The sequence below is a fragment of the Triturus cristatus genome, chromosome 1_2 (assembly GCF_964204655.1).
Source record: "Triturus cristatus chromosome 1_2, aTriCri1.1, whole genome shotgun sequence".
NCBI classification, from domain to species: domain Eukaryota; kingdom Metazoa; phylum Chordata; class Amphibia; order Caudata; family Salamandridae; genus Triturus; species Triturus cristatus.
Window position 1 is genome coordinate 658,362,663 of NC_140580.1, and position 19,212 is coordinate 658,381,874.

Consider the following 19,212-nt stretch of genomic DNA (forward strand, 5'->3'; position numbering starts at 1 on the left):
GTTTGTGAAAATTTAGTTCAGCTGTTCTTGCTATTTTATCCTATTGATTCATAGTCCATTAGATCATAGTTAAGAATAACTAAGTTAATCTCTTCGAATGTTCATCACGCTAACAAACTCATCCAACAAATGAAAATCTTTTCTTTATTGAAAACATGCACCAAGACATTGTTTGTGTTTAGGGGAAGGATAATGGAAAGTAACAAAAAACACTGTAAATGAAACAGATGTGACACTTGTAAACTTTCTTCTTCTCTTCCAAAGACCTACAGGAGCATCACATGAAATAGAAGTGAACAGGGTTAACTGATGTTTGAGGCTCTTATATCCTACAACATAAGGTTAACCCTGTATTCTTCTGTTCAAAACTTCGACACACAATGGTGCCGATTCCGATCCTGGAAAAATGTTCCCGTACGACTCGTATCCGGTCTTTTTACCGTACGAATCGTACAAGTAGCGTACAAACTACCAAGTACGATTCGTATGGGAAAAAGTCCATACGCATCGCATTTGGAAAATTTCCCCACACGTCCTCGGGTCGGAAAAAGTGTCCGACACATCCCCGGACGATTTTACGTACAACTGTGAAAAGTGAAGTCCGAGCCCGCACGTACGATCCATCCCGTGCGTCCGATGTTACAACCGTATGGAAAATGCACCGTACGGACCGAACTCCCATAGCAACCATGGAGACATGTGCCCGCATACGCGCCGACCCCCCCCAGCCCCCCCGTGTATGTACACCCGTGTCAGCGCTGGGGGTACGCACCGTACATACACGGGTGGGGGTACGGCTCATACGTACACGGGTGTACATACACGGGTGGGGGTACGACTCGTACGTACACGGGTGTACATACACGGGGGGTACGACTCATACGTACACGGGTGTACATACACGGGTGGGGGTACGACTCGTACGTACACGGGTGTACATACATGGGGGGTTTGGCGCGTACTCACGGGGGCTGGGGGGGGTATGGCGCGTACCAGGCCCCCTAATCTGGTAGTTTCGCGGCGTACTGAACTTTTCTGGCACTTTTTGGGTGCCGTAAAAATATTGCCGTCCGGACTGCTGTCGGTTCGAATCGTACTTCCTGGTTCGTGAAACGCTGCCTGAAAGCGTCCCGACATCACGTCGGAGCATTCCCGGATCACATTCGTATGTATATTTTCGTCGGTCGGTGTTTTTTACGATTCGTACGGAAATGGTGTTTCCGTGCGAATCGTACTTCCATGTTTGTAATGTTTTTCTTCAGGGTACGAGTCGGACGGAGAAAACGCTCCGACCGACGGTTCGTACCCGGTTTTTCCAGGATCGGAATCGGCACCAATGTCTGGATATTCTCCTTTTGCTAAAACACGCACCATTTTGACCCCATTTCTAACAGTGACCCAGTCTGGAGGGCCCACACATGCAAGTCTAATGCCAAGCTGATAGGGTGGAGGACTGTTCTACAGTGAACCTTCCATCACTGAAGCTGGGTCATGCCAGAGGCTGATAGTTCTAGACAGCCACATCAAGTTCCTGTTGATACTCTGACATGAGTTTTCCATAGCTGGGCATCTCAGAGTCAGGTACAATAATTGAAATGTTCTTCCTAAATGATTTACTGGCATACAGTGATCAAAAATTTGGAGAAGGTTAGTTTGATCTATCCACTCAAATGTCTGGGAAATGAGGAGGAGCGATTGACACTATTAATGCTATTGACCGTCAGCATTTCAGGAAAAAACCCTTCTTGGTTCACGACCCTGGATGCACTAGGGGGTATATTCTCAAGAACGTGCGATAATCATTGCCAAAATAGGTTAACGGAATTTCACATATCACCGTCTATCGCGGGAAAATAACTCTGTGTCAACGTCGCATTCTCAACACGGAGGTAACATGCGATAGTTTCCCCATAACGCGTCAAATGTCCGCGATAACATTACCGGGACGGCGATACAATTCCAAACCCGAACGTGAACAAAGTTGCGTTGGGCCCAACTGCGATAAAAAAGTCAGCGATAAGCAGGGCCAGGCCTGCAAGTCCCACAAGTCAGGCTGCAAAAATCAGTTTAAAAGCGGCAATAAAAAACACAAAAAGAACGCAAACAACTGTGAAGCACCATGGAGGTAGCCAGAGCAAGTACAGAGGACAACCAGAACCCCACAAGCCCCACGGAGGACAAGCCTGGGACCCCGTGGTCAGGGAAGGGCAAGGAGAAGAAGAAGAGGAAGACGCGGTTCAGGCTGCAGGAAAACAGGATCTCGATAGTGGAGGTGACACTGATCCCATCTAATTGCCATTGGTGAAATTGTTAGCACTAAGGTGCCAATTACGATCCTGCAAAAACCGGGTACGAACCGTCGGACGGAGCATATTCTCCGTCCGACGCGTACCCGGTCGTCAAAATATACAAACATGGAATTACGATTCGCACGGGAACACCATTCCCGACTTCCCGACTTCTGACTTGTGTATCCTCTGAGGCGGAAGCCGGAGGACTGTGTTCCCACTGATTTTTTAAAACTGCACTGTTCACTTCTGTTTATTTTAAAAAATATAACTTAGAGCTCACCTGCTTGGAAGCGCCGACCCGAAACGCGCTCTCACAGCCCTCCCCGACCACACCTGACACAGCGATCAGCGCTGACTCAGGGAACGCCCAAGGCGGTAGCCACGCCCACCGCGAGGCCACGCCCACCCACAGAGACTATAAAACACGCGAATCACAAGCGGACTGGACTTCTGACTTGTGTATCCTCTGAGGCGGAAGCCGGAGGACTGTGTTCCCACTGATTTTTTAAAACTGCACTGTTCACTTGTGTTTATTTTAAAAAATATAACTTAGAGCTCACCTGCTTGGAAGCGCCGACCCGAAACGCGCTCTCACAGCCCTCCCCGACCACACCTGACACAGCGATCAGCGCTGACTCAGGGAACGCCCAAGGCGGTAGCCACGCCCACCGCGAGGCCACGCCCACACACAGAGACTATAAAACACGCGAATCACAAGCGGACTGGACTTCTGACTTGTGTATCCTCTGAGGCGGAAGCCGGAGGACTGTGTTCCCACTGATTTTTTAAAACTGCACTGTTCACTTGTGTTTATTTTAAAAAATATAACTTAGAGCTCACCTGCTTGGAAGCGCCGACCCGAAACGCGCTCTCACAGCCCTCCCCGACCACACCTGACACAGCGATCAGCGCTGACTCAGGGAACGCCCAAGGCGGTAGCCACGCCCACCGCGAGGCCACGCCCACCCACAGAGACTATAAAACACGCGAATCACAAGCGGACTGGACTTCTGACTTGTGTATCCTCTGAGGCGGAAGCCGGAGGACTGTGTTCCCACTGATTTTTTAAAACTGCACTGTTCACTTGTGTTTATTTTAAAAAATATAACTTAGAGCTCACCTGCTTGGAAGCGCCGACCCGAAACGCGCTCTCACAGCCCTCCCCGACCACACCTGACACAGCGATCAGCGCTGACTCAGGGAACGCCCAAGGCGGTAGCCACGCCCACCGCGAGGCCACGCCCACCCACAGAGACTATAAAACACGCGAATCACAAGCGGACTGGACTTCTGACTTGTGTATCCTCTGAGGCGGAAGCCGGAGGACTGTGTTACCACTGATTTTTTAAAACTGCACTGTTCACTTGTGTTTATTTTAAAAAATATAACTTAGAGCTCACCTGCTTGGAAGCGCCGACCCGAAACGCGCTCTCACAGCCCTCCCCGACCACACCTGACACAGCGATCAGCGCTGACTCAGGGAACGGCCAAGGCGGTAGCCACGCCCACCGCGAGGCCACACCCACCCACACAGACTAGATATGGGTCGGCCATACCAGCGCAGCGGACGAGCGCAGCGGGAGCGCCGTTTGCGCGCCGAAGCCGCGCCAAAGCCAAGCCCGTCTGCGCCCGTCCGCGCACGACCGGGCCTAGGGCCAGAACTCCTGCCCGATTCATTTTACCCTAACATAAGGTACTCTCGTAGAGAACTACTGAGCCTCAGACCCCCCCCACCCTCCTGTGATTACACCTATGATCTCAAGGGACCTTTCACTTGCTGCTCCTTATGCAAGCCAGTCCAGCTCACGCTCCCCACTAAACCTATCAAACCCGCCATCCTTAACCTTGCCTCTCTAAACTGTCGTTCACTTCCAAAACATGCGACACAGATTACCGACATCATAGAAGATCATGAAATTGATATACTCTTCCTCACGGAAACGTGGCTCGGCCCTCACTCGCAATCAGACATGGTACTAGCAACACCACAGGGCTACTGTATCCAATCCCTACCCCGCCCTCTAGGTAGAGGAGGCGGTGTAGCTATCATCCATCGAGAACACCTCCACTGCAAAACCCACGACGCACAGATTACCGACGCAGAAAGTCTGCATTTTACCGTTACACTCAACCCAACCATTTCTCTAACAGGACTCCTTGTTTACCGCCCCCCTGGCCTCCCAGGCCCCTTCACCTGCTCTCTTCTAGACCTAGTCACAACTCAGGCCCACTCCCTATCAAACTATATGATAGTTGGGGACCTGAACATCCACCTAGAAGATCCGGCCGACTCGGTAGCCAATGATCTGATTCAAGACCTAGCGGCTTTTGACATCCGCCTATTAAACTCCGGAGCCACCCACACCAAGGGCCACCTATTAGACCCTGTGTTTACCAGCTCGCCCTTGATGCTAGCGAAGGAGGCCCTTCCCCTCCCTTGGACAGACCACTTCCTTGTCCCCTTCCAATTACCTGGAACCTTCAGGAAAAACCGAATACCCCCCACCTTCAGTAAGGACAGGACCTGGTCCAGACTCCCCACGGATGAATGGGCTAAGACCCTTGAAAAAAACATCCCTGCTCACGCTGGAGATCCAACTACGGCAGACAGAAGATTCAGGGACTGGATTACCGCCTCCCTAGACCTAGTACTCCCACTCAGAAATAGGGAAGACAAAAACGGCAAACATGGCTCAGCACCATGGTATTCCGCAGATCTAAGAATACTTCGTAAAAACTGCAAAAAAGCCGAACGACGCTGGAGAAAAAATTGGCAACATGCTAACAAAGAAGCCTACCAGTCTACGGTCAAACTCTATAAAGAGGCCATTAAATCAGCTAAAGCTTCATACTATGATACACGAATACAAGAAGCATCTAATTCAGCCCGAGAATCCTTTTTAATCGTCAAAGAGCTGATCAAGGTCCCCACCACCTCCCCCTCCAACACCCCCAAAGTTGACAGAAGTAATGAGCTAGCGAACTTCTTCAACGATAAAATCACCCGCATCCTGGCCTCCCTCCCATCCCCCAGCTCCCCCAGCCTCACGGAAAGCCGTACTCCCCTCGAACAGACTGAAAGCATCTGTCGCCCCACGCTACAGACATTCCGACCTGTCACCCCCCTAGAGGTTGAGCGAACCCTAACAAAAATGAAAAGTGGATCACCCTTGGACCCAGCCCCTATCAGGTTCCTCAAGACCGTAGCCTCAGTAATTGTACCTACCATCACGGATCTCATCAACTGCTCGTTCGACCACGGAACTGTTCCCGACAGCTGGAAGAGTGCTGTGGTCAAAGCACTCTTAAAAAAACCTCAGCTAGATCCATCGGACCTGTCCAACTACAGACCAATATCCCTACTCCCTGGCATCAGCAAAGTCACTGAGAAACTGGTAAACTTACAACTATCCCAGTTCCTTGAAACTAATAACCTGCTCCGACAATCCCAAACCGGATTTCGCCCGGGCCATGGAACGGACACCGCACTCCTCGCAGTCATTGAAGAGGCAAGGGGCTTACTGGATTCAGGAGGATCAGTGGCAGTGATCCTCCTGGATCTAAGTGCAGCCTTTGACACGGTCAACCACCGTGTCCTTCTGCATAGACTGGCGAATGCAGGACTTACCGGGACAGCAATCAAATGGATCGAATCCTTTCTTACAGGACGCACTTTTCAAGTGTGGGACGATAACCATCACTCATCCACCCTCCTACTCACCAGCGGCGTCCCCCAGGGCTCTTCCCTGAGCCAGACGCTTTTTAATGTCTATATGGCCCCCCTCGAGGACGTGGTAACACCATTTAACATAAAAATGGTGAGTTACGCTGACGACACCCAACTAGTCGTCTCCTTGTCCCAGTTGATCGACCATCCTGAAAATTTGACTAACTGCCTCATAGGTATCCACAACTGGATGAATGACTCATCACTAAAATTGAATGGGACAAAGACAGAAGTAATGCTACTTGGCAAGCAATGGACAACTATCCCTCCTACACTATGGCCCGATGTGTTCGGAGAAATTCCCCCCCCAAAACGCGAAATCAAGACACTCGGGGTGTGGCTTGAGCCACAGCTCACGATGAAAACCCAAGCAACCAAAACCTCGGGCACATGCTTCGGGCTCATGCGCACGACCCGTAAAATCCTGCCCTTACTCCCACCTATGTCCAGGAAGCTCCTTATCCAGGGACTAGTGCTGTCCCGCCTGGACTACAGCAACCTGGTCTACTTGGGAGCCCCCGAGTCTACTATCACGAAACTCCAGCGGACACAGAACGCGGCAGCACGCATGGTTACTAACACTCCCTCCAGAATGTCCGCCAAGCCAGCCCTCAAAGCCCTGCACTGGCTCCCCGTGCGCCAAAGGGTGCACTTTAAAGCAATGTGTACTACACACAAGCTTTACAACGGATCTGGTCCAGCGATCCTTAGTAAAATGATCACACCTTACACAGCAACCAGATCCCTACGATCTCAAAATGAGAATTTAGTCAGCACCCCCAGATTCAAAAGAACCCGCACAGGAGGTCGACAATTCTCCGTTCAAGCGGCTAAGGGCTGGAACGCACTCCCTCGCGCCCTCAGACTAGAATCCAACTACCTTGCTTTTCGCAAAAAACTAAAGACCCATCTGTTTCCTAAATAACACCCTTCGGTCGCCTTCCCCCCTCTCTCCCCCTCACTAGGATTTCAAGTTACATAGCGCGGGGATGCCCTTGGGTCACCAGGCGCTTTAGAAATCGCTAAAATAAATAAAATAAATAAATTTCCGTACGAATCGTAAAAAACCCCGACCGAACAAAATAAACCTACAAATGCGATCCGGGAAAGCGCCGACCTGACGTCGGGACGCTCGCAGCCTGCCATTCACGAACCAGGAATTATGATTCGCACCGACGTCATCCCGCACGGTGAATATTTTCCGGCAGCCAAAAACTGCCGGGAAATCAGGACGACGCGAACAAGGACCACCAGTACGCGACGGACAGACAGGACGACGCGAACAAGGAGGACCAGTACGCGACGGACAGACAGGACGACGCGAACAAGGAGGACCAGTACGCGACGGACAGACAGGACGACGCGAACAAGGAGGACCAGTATGCGACGGACAGACAGGACGACGCGAACAAGGAGGACCAGTACGCGACGGACAGACAGGACGACGCGAACAAGGAGGACCCGTACGCGACGGACAGACATGGACCCGAACCTACGTGTCATCCCGGCCCTCATAGCAGTCGACCTCCTCTACAGGTTCCGACGCAGACGCCGCAGAAGGTCAGAACAACTAAGGGAGGGGGGAAAGTGGGGTGGGGTGGGGGTGGCAGGACCAGGGCAGGCCACAAACCCCCCACCAAAGTCACACAGCACACATGCCCTGGACATACCTGACTCCCATGCCCTGGTCACTACGAGGGGGTGGGGGCGTGTCCAGCTAAGCCAGCGACCGCCACAACGGAAGTCCGTCACGACGCGAACCGGCAACACAACCAGACATGTACGTCCCGTACCCACGCCTGAAGAGCGTGGGTATGAGTCGTACCACGCCCACACCCACGTCACCCCAACAATGGCGGGACGGCTCGTACCCATGTGGCAAAGGCCTGGGTACGGGCCGCACAAGCATCACATAGCGTGGGGACGGATATGTACGGACCCTACCCCCACCCACGTACGTATGGAGCGTACCCCCACCCCAACAGTGTAAGTACGACCCGTACCCTCACACGCGTACATATGGAGTGTACCCCCACCCCAACAGTGTAAGTACGACCCGTACCCTCAGCCGCGTACGTATGGAGCGTACCCCCACCCCAACAGTGTAAGTACGACACGTACAGGGGTGGGGGGGTGTACATAGACGGTGGTACGACACGTACAGGGGTGGGGGTACGACTCGAACGTACTGGGGTGTACATTGACGGTGGTACGACACGTACAGGGGTGGGTGGGGTGTACATTGACGGTGGTACGACACGTACAGGGGTGGAGGGGTGTACATAGACGGTGGTACGACACGTACAGGGGTGGGGGTACGACTCGAACGTACAGGGGTGTACATAGACGGTGGTACGACACGTACAGGGGTGGGGGTACGACTCGAACGTACAGGGGTGTACATACACGGGTGGGGGTGTACATACAGGGGGGGTACGTGTCAGACGTACGGGGGCGGGGGGGAGTGTTGGGCGCGTATGCGGGCACATGTCACCATGGTTGCTATGGGAGTTCGGTGCGGACGGTGTTTTTTCCATACGGTTGTGAGATCGGACGCACGGGATGGATCGTGATTCCTCGGTCGGACTTTACCTTTCACATTTGTACGGTAAATCATCCGAGGACGTGTCGGACACATTTTCCGACCCGAGGACGTGTGGGAAATCATTCCCGATGCGGTTCGTATGGACTTTTTACCATGCGAATCGTGATTGCCAGTTCGTACGGCACTTGTACGATTCGTACGGTAAAAAGACCGGATACGAGTCGTACGGGGACATTTTTTCCCGGATCGTAATCGGCACCTAAATGTTGCACTTACACTTGTCAGAGTGATGTGCTAATGCAGAGGAGTGACATGCACACAGGGAATGTGTCTTGGAATGAATTATTGGCACATGCTGTGCCTGTGGTCATTTTGTCCTGTCCCATGATTGCTAAGGACAGTCCCAATGTGAAGTGCTCATGTGAAGAAATTGTTGATGATAGTGTCCCTTTGGGCTATTCCTGCTGCTGCTGCACTTGGGTGTGGTCCACCTGCCTCATCCTCATCCTCATCATCATCGTCCGGTGCATCTGGCACATGGATCCATGGCGCATTGGTGGGTACACATATGTTGTGCAACACACAGCATGCAATGATCATCTTGCACACTATTTGCGGGCTGTACAGGAGTCTTCCACCTGTGATGTCCAGGCACCTGAAACGTGACTTCAACACGCCAAATGAGCCCAATGCCCCTGGTACGTTTGTGGGCCGCATTGTACTGCCTCTGAGCCTAGGTGTTCGGGGCTCAGAGGGGTGTCATCATCCACGGACAGAGTGCATATCCTTGATCAACTGAGACAGGGGAGAGAGATGTGTCAATCGGTGGTTCTGCATTCTGTGTTGGAAGGCTTATTAGTATATTGGTGTGTGATGTGTGGGACTTTGGGGTTCATGTTTGACATGTCTTGCATGTGGCAAATGAGCGGCATCCATGTGTATTACGTTGCCGAACAGCTGCTCCTCACTCCCGAACCTATTTACTTTTGTGCGCTGCATGGTTGCATCACTTGCACTCCTAAGACACACCATTGTCATGCCTGTCTGCGCATGTCCACAAGCCTGACAATGACACTGTGATATTAGCTGTTGAAGGTGGTTGACCACATGTGTGTGTAGGCCTATGGTGAGAATATGGCGGACACAGAGACACATGCAGTAGTTACTTTGGTGGCCATCCCGGAAGTGAACCACACCCTGAGCCCCAGGCTATTAATTTCCACTCCTACGCTGGCCCAGCCCACTTACGCTTACAGGGGGGGACATAGCTAGATGTCCAAGGTTTACCCCACTGCCTGAGGTAACATGGTTGCGTCCACTGTCTTCGACACTGCATACACCAGCAGTATATGTCCACATGGACATGTCTTTGCTCTGTATACTTGAGTCTGTCCAGCACATCACTGCCTCACTTGGCATTGTGTTCATTTTGATTCATGAGTCACTTGCCTCCTTCGCACATACTTGATTCCCACCTCTCACCACATCCTGCTATTGTGTGGTAGAGGTGCCATGACGTGGATGGTTTGTCTACATGGCTGGCCCCTGTTACCACAGTTCCTTGTGTTGTTGTGTCTGGTAGGTGGGCATATTGTTTGGCATGTTGTATATGATGCTGTAACGTGTGCATTCCCACAGTTGTGAGTTGCATAATTGTGGAGTTGAGGTGTGTGGTGTGTTCATTTGGTACTTACCAACGAGCAGTGGATTTCCGTAGGTGCCATTCTCGAAGCGCTGGTTGATGATGGACTGTCGGAAGATGTAGGAATCGTGCACACTGCCTGGGTAGTTGGTGACGACGTTGGTAAAGAGTCCCTGATGGTCCACTATTGCCTGCATATTGATGGAATGCGTGTGCTTTCTGTTGCGGTAATTGTGTGCAGTGTCGGCATAGGGGTACAAGTAGGACATGTGTGCAGCCAATTGCCTCCAACACGTGCGGGAAGCCAGCTATGGCATAGAAGACTTGCTTTGTCTCCAGCTGTTCCTGCGCAGTGTGGGGGAAGTGAAGGTGCTGGGGTACCAAGCTGATGATGGCATCCAAGACAGTTGTGATGAACTTTGATAGGGCTGGCTGTGAGACTGCTCCGACTCTGGCGGTTGTTGGTTGGAAGGTACCAGAGGCCAACAGGTGCAGCACAGCCAGCAGCTTTGTCTACGGAGAGATATTGGTTGTCCGCTGTGTTGGTACCGTCAGCCTGTGGGCAATGTGGGTCAGGATGCGGAGGATGGTTGTCCTTTTGAGCCTGTAGTGGGCAATGACTTCCTCTGGTGTTAAGTCTGTGAAGCGGGTGCATTTTAGAAGGACCGCTGTCTTATTCTGCGCTGCCTCAGTGGTAGTCCGGGGGAGAGGATCCGGGGGGGGGGGACTGGGGGTGGTGGCGGTGGGTGTTGTGGGCCTCTTGGGTCTCCAAGCTGCATGATCAGTAGCTCCATGACATTTGTTGGTCTGCCGATGTGGCTCTGGGCTGGGCTCCGTTTTATACTGCAGGTTGTCGTCCTGCTTAACACTAGTAAAAGGCAGGTGTTCCTTCCGTGCTGCTAACGTGCCTTATCGCCTGTTTTTGGATCGCTTCGCCAATCTCACTGATTGTTGAGAATATCGCGAAGTGGTGTTTTCATGTGTTTTTACACAGGAACGCCTACTCTGCATATCATTAGCGTTAGTTGTCGCTCTCATCTGTGGCAATGTTTTTTGCGGAAGCTATCGCTGGAAAACTGGCGATTTCGGCAGTTTGCACCAGCTTGAGAATGGGACGATGAATATTTCACCACTTTTGCTGCGCTAAAGTGCCGATAACTCTGCGATAAGTCCTTGAGAATATGCCCCTTGGTGTCAGAATCTGGAATAGCACACCTCCAGAAATCAGACTCATGCTGCTTCTCTTGCACTTTCGAAAATTGCTGAAGAACCATCTCTTTAAGGACCAATGCAGTCAAGACCAATGCAGTCATACCTACATACCAATATTCGGAAAGGGAATCAGGAAAGATGGTTAGGAGATAAGTAAATAAAGAAGGGTTAGGAATCATACACATGGATCAAATGCAACAGTGTTCTAATTGAGTAAGAATCTTTGGCAATCTCTCAACAATGGATTCAGAAAACATCTTCAGAGCCAAAGTCATAGAAAACAAATATCGTTGATACAGACTCTGTATGTGCTGTATTTGTGCAGCAAGCAAAATAAGTTAGTTATGACATTGGAAGGAAATTGAATGCAGGACTGGCCTGTGGATAAACATGAAGATTTTCAATCTAGTCTATGGGCCTGATTACGAGTACGGCAGTTCCAAGACCGCTGTACCCGTGGTGGCGGTCTGACTGACACCTCCTCTGCGGGCCAATCGCCCCATTATGACCATGGTGGTTGGACCACAGCAAGACCTCTGCCACCACCACAATATTAGAAACTGCTGTTGCAGCTGCAGGGAGAGCAGTGACCAATGGCGACAGTGTCGATGCCAGCACTTGCGTGGTGATCACGACCTCAAATGGGATAAATGCGATCAGACAGACAGACGTAACAAGAAGGTAAAAGAGAAAAAATATGAGGGCAGAAGAGCCTTGGTTAGAAACAAATGCACAGCTTCATTGAGGGAATCGATGGAGAAGTGGTTGTAAAAATCTATAAAAGTCAATTAAAAGGAATTCCATCTTTGATTAAAAGAACCCAACAAGTATATTCAATGATTTCTTTCTTAGCAAAAGGAGGCAAAATGAATTTTTAATTTTCATATGCAAATGCTTGCTAGACTCACTGGCTGGTTCGACTGTCGAGGTCACTGTCCTGTCACACAGTAAACTCCATAATTTTTATAGCCCAGAGGAGCCAGAAGGATTGGCTTTCTGTAGGTATGCAAACTCCTGATTGCAATTTTGTTTACCATTTTGTGACATTCACAATATTGTTTCTTCACAAAGGTTTCAAATTTCAAGGATTGTCTTTACTGTTCTGTGGGCTTACAACCCACCCACAGCATACAATAAGTTGTTTTCGTTGTGACTGTCACTTGCATTCTTCGATTGCTTAGCTCATGTAGGCTTTCCTTACTTTCTTGTCTTAGCTCCTCCCTGGAGCATGGACCAGGTAAATGTGATCTTTCTCGTCTTTGTTCATCCTCACCCTTTATCAACAGGCTATGTTTTTATTTTATAAGCACTTAAATATTATTTCTGGATCTGCAATATGCTTTCCTACTTTTAAGACAGGCATATGGCTTCCTTTTTATATAGCTTTCACCCTATTTGCTGTCTCTGTTGAGGCTTTGGTTACTTACGCCCACATCTGTAGTACTCTACGCCACACTACTCTATGCAACTTTACTCTACGCCAATCTAATCCACTAAACCCTACACCACTTTACGCCACTCCACTTTACTTTAATCCACTTCATGCCACTGTGCCCTACACCACTCCACTCTGTAACTTTGCACTCTACTCTATGCCACTCCACTCTACTCTATGCCACTCTAATCCACATAATGCCACTCTACGGCACTCTACGCCACTTCACTTTACACTACTCTCCTCAATGCCATTCTACTCTACACCACTCAAGTCTATGCCACTCTACTCCACTCTACGCCACTCCAATCTACTCTACGCCAGCCAATTCCACGCCACTCTACTCTATGCCACTCCACTCTATTGCACTCTGCTCCAAGCCACTCTACTCCACTCCACCCCAGGCTATGTCACTCTACACCACTCTATTCTGCACCACTCTGTGCCACTCTACTATAAGGCAATCTACGTCACTCTCTATGCCACTCTACTCCACCTTACTCTATGCCACTTCACTCTACGGCACTCCTTCTATGCCACTCCACTCTACTCAATGCCACTTCACTCTACTCAACGCTACTCTACTCCAGTATATGCCACTTTACTCTATATCTCTCCACTCTACTGTACGGCACACCACTCTACACCACTCTACTCTACACCACTCCACGCCACTCAGCTCTACACCACTCCATGCTTCTCTACTCCATGCCACACTACACTACTTTACTCCATGCCAGCTTCACTCCACGCCATCCCACTCCAAGCCATGCTACACCACTCTACTCTATGCCACACTATTCTATGCCACACTACTCTATGCCAATCTACTCTATGCCAATTTACTCTGTGCCAATCCACTCTACTCTAAGTCACTCTATGCTACTCTACTCTATGACACTCCCATCTACGGCGTTTCACTATACTCTACACCCCTCAAATGTATGGCACTGTACTCTACAGTATTCTATTAATGCCAGTATACTCTATGCCACGCTACTGTACCCCACTCAACTCTAAGCTGCTGCACTCTACACCACTCCATCCTATGCCACTACACACTACATTACTCTACTCTCCACCTCTCCACTCTCCTCTATGCCACTATTTGCTACGCCACACTGCTAACGTTTAGCCATGCGGAACAGCAACCACGTCGCTGTACGGCACTGCTAAAAGCCATGGCGAAACAAATAGCTCGGACATAGAGGAGACCTATAGGCGTTGTCAAAGCCTGTTTTTCACTGTAACTGCAAACCCAACCAAGCTTGAATTTCTCAGGAGTGTTTTTCTCTGCAAGCTTTCCTTTCTCCGAGATTTTCTATGAACCAACAAGCCAAAAACAGAACATCCTTCAGGAAATTCCACGTTATTCCACAAAGGGTATTAATGGTTGCAAAAGAAAAAAAAGACTTAGTGGGTTAATGCAACTATTGCTGTGGTCCGTATGCAACTTGAAGATACCAATTTGAATCCTGCTGCTATGCTTCGACGTTCACAGGAATGAGAGCGCTAGTCGTGCTTTTGCATAACAAACCATGTGGTGTGCGCAGCTCAGAGCCACCACAGATGGAGAATGGTGTGCAAAAGAACATAAAGCTTATGTCGCCGTTTCTTTATATACTGGAGTATTTCTAATTATTTCACTTTCTTAAGGTCTATTTGTGAAGTGAGAATCACGCGGACACCTGTTTATGCAGAAGCCTCGCCAATAACATTTTTTTCTTTTTCCCCTTTCAAGTACTAGACACATGTGTCTTATTTCCTATTTATCAGTAAAGTGCAATCTTTTTCTCTGTATATATAATTCTTTCTTCCGACCTTCCTCTTGTTCTGCCTCAGTCACTGTTGCTCTCAACTTGTTGAAAATCTAGCATTCAGAGTAGGTAGTAGCATGCTACACCTCTGCAAAGTGCTTCAGTGCCTCATCAGGTGGTGCAAGCGCTATATAAATTCTCATTCCATCAGACCTTTAAATAGTTTGAAAAAACGTGTGGGGCTGTGTGGTCAGAGCAGCATAACTAGGACTTCTGAAGAAGAGCGGCCTAAGAAATTAAGATTATGACTTTAAACATGTAAACTAAAAACCTGTGCTTCACACAAGTATTTTGGTGCGTCTCTGTGAGCATTGTTATTACATTCAGACATGTCACACAATACCAGACAAGCGCCCAAAACAAGTCAAACCTACTGGCTTTGTCAACGCTATATCAGATATAGCAGTAATAATGTGTCAGAACCCCTTTCAAGCAGGGGTTACTAGCCCAACCTTGTGGGTTTTGGCTTCTGACTCCTGCTGTCCCGGTGTCCGACCTACTGGGTCTGAGTAAGCGGGCCAAGCATTACCCCTTTAAGCACTTGACTGAGTGTTAGCATGGGTCGATCAGGCCATGGTTGTTCTAGGGGGAAGTAGGTGTAAGGCATCGACCGGTGCAAGGCTTCAAGTACACACAGAAATGGCAATAGGCTAACTTTCCAGTCAAGTACTTGCTTTTATAAAAAAAAATATGTTAATGTTAACACATAAAGCATAGAAACAACGCGCTAATAATTCACACAGTCCCTTTCAATAAGCGGTATCCTGGAGGAATCCTCAAGTCCCTCTTTCCCATCTGGTGGGGTTGGTGTTTGCCCACTCGATAATGGAGGCAACTTTCAGACGTGGCAAAGTCTAAATTTGGCGTCAATGTTACCAGGGCTTGGTATCAAGTGTGTGAAAGTCCCTAGCAGGTTAAATTGAAGAGAACAGTCTTGCCTGACCCAATGGCAGCCAAGCAGCACAGGAGGACTGGGGTACTTTATCAAGGGCTTTACACAATGATGCGTCAGGCCTCCTCAGTCAGGACTACATCAGTTTTTGGAAGCCCTCTCTGGGTGGGTGTGGCATTTGATGTGTTTTTTGCAATTGATTGTTTTTTTGCATGAAGGTGCCCCTTCCTGCACAAAAACAATCGCCCCACGACGCAGGCAACCTTGCCCCATGGTGCAAGGGTGCCTGCGCCGGCGCATGGCAGCAGTTTGTGCTCCAGTGCAAGGGGAAGCACAGAGATGCGACATATTGTTGTAAATATGTCACATTCCTGTGCTTCAAAACTAATGCAGCGCGGTGCAGCAAAATGACTTGCTGCACCGCGCTGCATTCGTTTCTTGTAGATCTACCCCCTAGTGTTTTATCCTTTGATATTCATGTTGTGGATATTAGCTTCTTTGAAACAACCTCTGGTATGCCTTGTCCTTTGTCAAGGGACAGTCTGCCACAGAATGAGTGGCTCCAGTATTGAGGGACCCATAACACAGGTCAAGGGAATAATCGGGGATCACACTTAGATGTCAACCTTCTTTGAAATATGTCTCATGAAGTTTCCAAGGCCTGAGCCTTCCCCATCTTCATGATTCCTATGGTGCCAACATTATCAGACCCACCATCTCCCTGACATTGAGCCCAGGTCCCACTGACCAGTAACTGTTCCTGAAATTAAAGAGACCTTTGATGCGCACAGAGGATGCTCTACTCCCCCTCCTCCAATTTGAGTGTTCCCACACGAGCCCTCAGGAATGTCAGCAATCTACACTCTTGTCTGGGGGTTGCAGGCCTCACCTCAACTAGCCGTTCCAGGCCCTGGGCTTAGAACCCACAGGAATCAATGTTATTTAGAATGCACAGGCACACATATATCCCAGCCCGCATACACAAATATCACACGCTGTCCGAAGCTACACACATTCACTATTTAAGAGTAGGTTGAGATAACTACGCAATAGCGTAACTTTACATGAGTGGGCCTGTGGGCACCATTCCTGTTAGAGAGGTAAAAAGGCCTGTTCATACCACTGACCATTACTAAACTCAAAACACGTATGCTCCCACCACCGTGCTCCCGTCACTTAACTCTGGGCAGGGGCAAGTAGGTTCGTCATTTGATCTATAGACATGGTGCTAAGTAAATAAATAACTGTTATGAATGACAAAAAAAGGATCAAATACAACAGTGCTCGTCTTCAAGGTTATTAGCCTGGCTGGGTCACTCCCAATTTCCACACAGGCCAATCATGAGTAGGAAGCGGTAAGCAGGGATTCAAATTAAGCATGTCCTGGGATTGAGGATGGCCAGGGGTAGCCAGTGGTACCCCAGCCTGCCCTTTAATGCCCATGGTATTACCCTTGAATCCCTTGGTCTCAGACATTATAAATGTAGTAGCATGAGCAGAAATTAAACAGGGCTCAAAATTCCTTCCCCAGTATCCGAGCAGCAAAAAGAAATGCTATTAAAGGTCTGAGAGGGTATCAAAGTTCAATCTATGATGTTTAATACCCCTAGCATTTTATGTGACTCAGTGTCCATGGGGGTAAGACATTGAAAAAGAAGAAAAAAGACCAGACAGACAGATGTAACAAGAAGGTTAAAGACAAAGAAAAGGAAGACAGAAGAGCACAGGTTAGAAACAAATGCATGACAAAATAGAGGAAATCAATGGTGAAGTGGTTCTAAAAATCAATAATTATACATTAACAATGAATTTATTCTTTTCTTAAAAGAACGCAGCAAGTATCTTCAATGATTTTCTTTTAAGCCAAAGGAAGTAGAATTGTTTTGCAAGATTAGGTGGCTGCTTTGACTGTCTAGACCTGTCTGCTCTGTCACACAGGGGGCTCCAAACTTTTCTTAGCCTGGAGGAGCCAGAGGCCTTGGCTCTCTGCAGGTATGCAAACTGGGAGTTAGCGATTTATTTTACCATTGTAACCACTTACATTTTGTTAAGCTTCCTTTTGGGAAGGTTGACAATTTGAACAGCATTTACCATAATGCTAAGGGGTGAACTGTGCTGGGAGGTGAAGCAGTGTGCTACCATCCCTTTGGTTTGAAAAGCCTCCCTTGCGTCATTGAGCTGACAAGCTTTTTTGCACCTGTGCGCCAGAGGTACTGAGACCTGAGAGGATTGTGGCAGATTTCTCAGCAACCTCAGATGAATTTCGTTTTTATCTCTACTGATGAAGGATAATATCCAGAAACACATTTGTCTAGAGATTCACAGCACTAACCTGCACATACTTTGGTGAAACACTTCAGCAAAAACTCAAGTAAGCACTTAAAGTGAACTACATTTACCATACTGCTAAGGGGTGATCTGTGCCGGGAGGTGAAGCCGTGTGCTCCCATCCCCCTTCTGTTTGAAAAGGCTCCCTTGAGCCATTGAGCTGATGAGCTTTGGAGATGCACCTGTGCGCCAGAGAGAGGCACTGAGACCTGAGAGGATTGTGGCAGCTTTCTCATCAACCCCAGATAATTTTTTTTATCACTACTGATGAAGGATAATATCCACAAACACATGTGTCTAGAGATTCACAGCACTAACCTGTACCAACTTAGGTGAAACACTTCAGCAAAAACTCAAGTAATTGTTTAAAGTGAACTGTATTTACCATAATGCTAAGGGGTGAACTGTGCTGGCAGGTGAAGCAGTGTGCTCCCATCCCCCTTCTGTTTGAAAATTTGTAAGGATTGTCTTCATCTGAACAAAGAATATTTTCTGCTTTCTGAAATGATTTTCACTTAGTAAGATAAGTCTTCACAGTAACTGAAACCCAACCACGCTGGGAATTCTTGAGAGATTTTTTTCTGCAAGTTCTCCTTTCACAGAGGTTTTCTATGAACAAGCAGCAAAGCAAAAACGGACCAAACTTTTCCTAAATAAGTTTGCAAAGGTTGCAAAAAAAAAACTCAGTGGGTTAATACATCTATTTCTGAGATCCGTATGTAACCTGAGGGTCACTGTTTTAATCCTGGCAGGTTGTTTTTAGGTTCACACTACTTACTGTATTTTTGTTGCTTTTGCATAACGAACTGTGTAGTGTGTTCACCACAGAGATACCAAAGATGGAGATTTGTGTGCTAAAGAACTCACACCTTCAGTGTAGGTAGTAGCATGCTGCACATCCGCAAAGCGCTTCAGTGCCTTCTCAGGTGTAGTAAGCGCTATGTAAACACCAATACAATTAGGGTTTTAAATTGGATGAAAAAGGTAGGGGTCTCTAAAAGGCATGTGGTTGTCGAAGCAAAACTAGAGATTCTTTTGTGGAGGCGTGACCTACATAATTAAGGTTATGACTTTAAACATGTAAACTAAAAACCTGTGCTTCACACAGCTGATATTTCCGCTATTGTATTGCGACATATCACACAATAACAGACATGCACCCAAAACAAGCCAAACCTACTGGCTTAACCAACGGTATATCAGATAAATAAGTACTAATGTGTCAGAACCCCTTTCAAGTGGCCACGGGGCAAACAGGGGTTACTGGGCCCAACCTTGTGGGTTGTGGGCTTTTACTCCTGCTGTCCCGGGTCCAACCTTCTA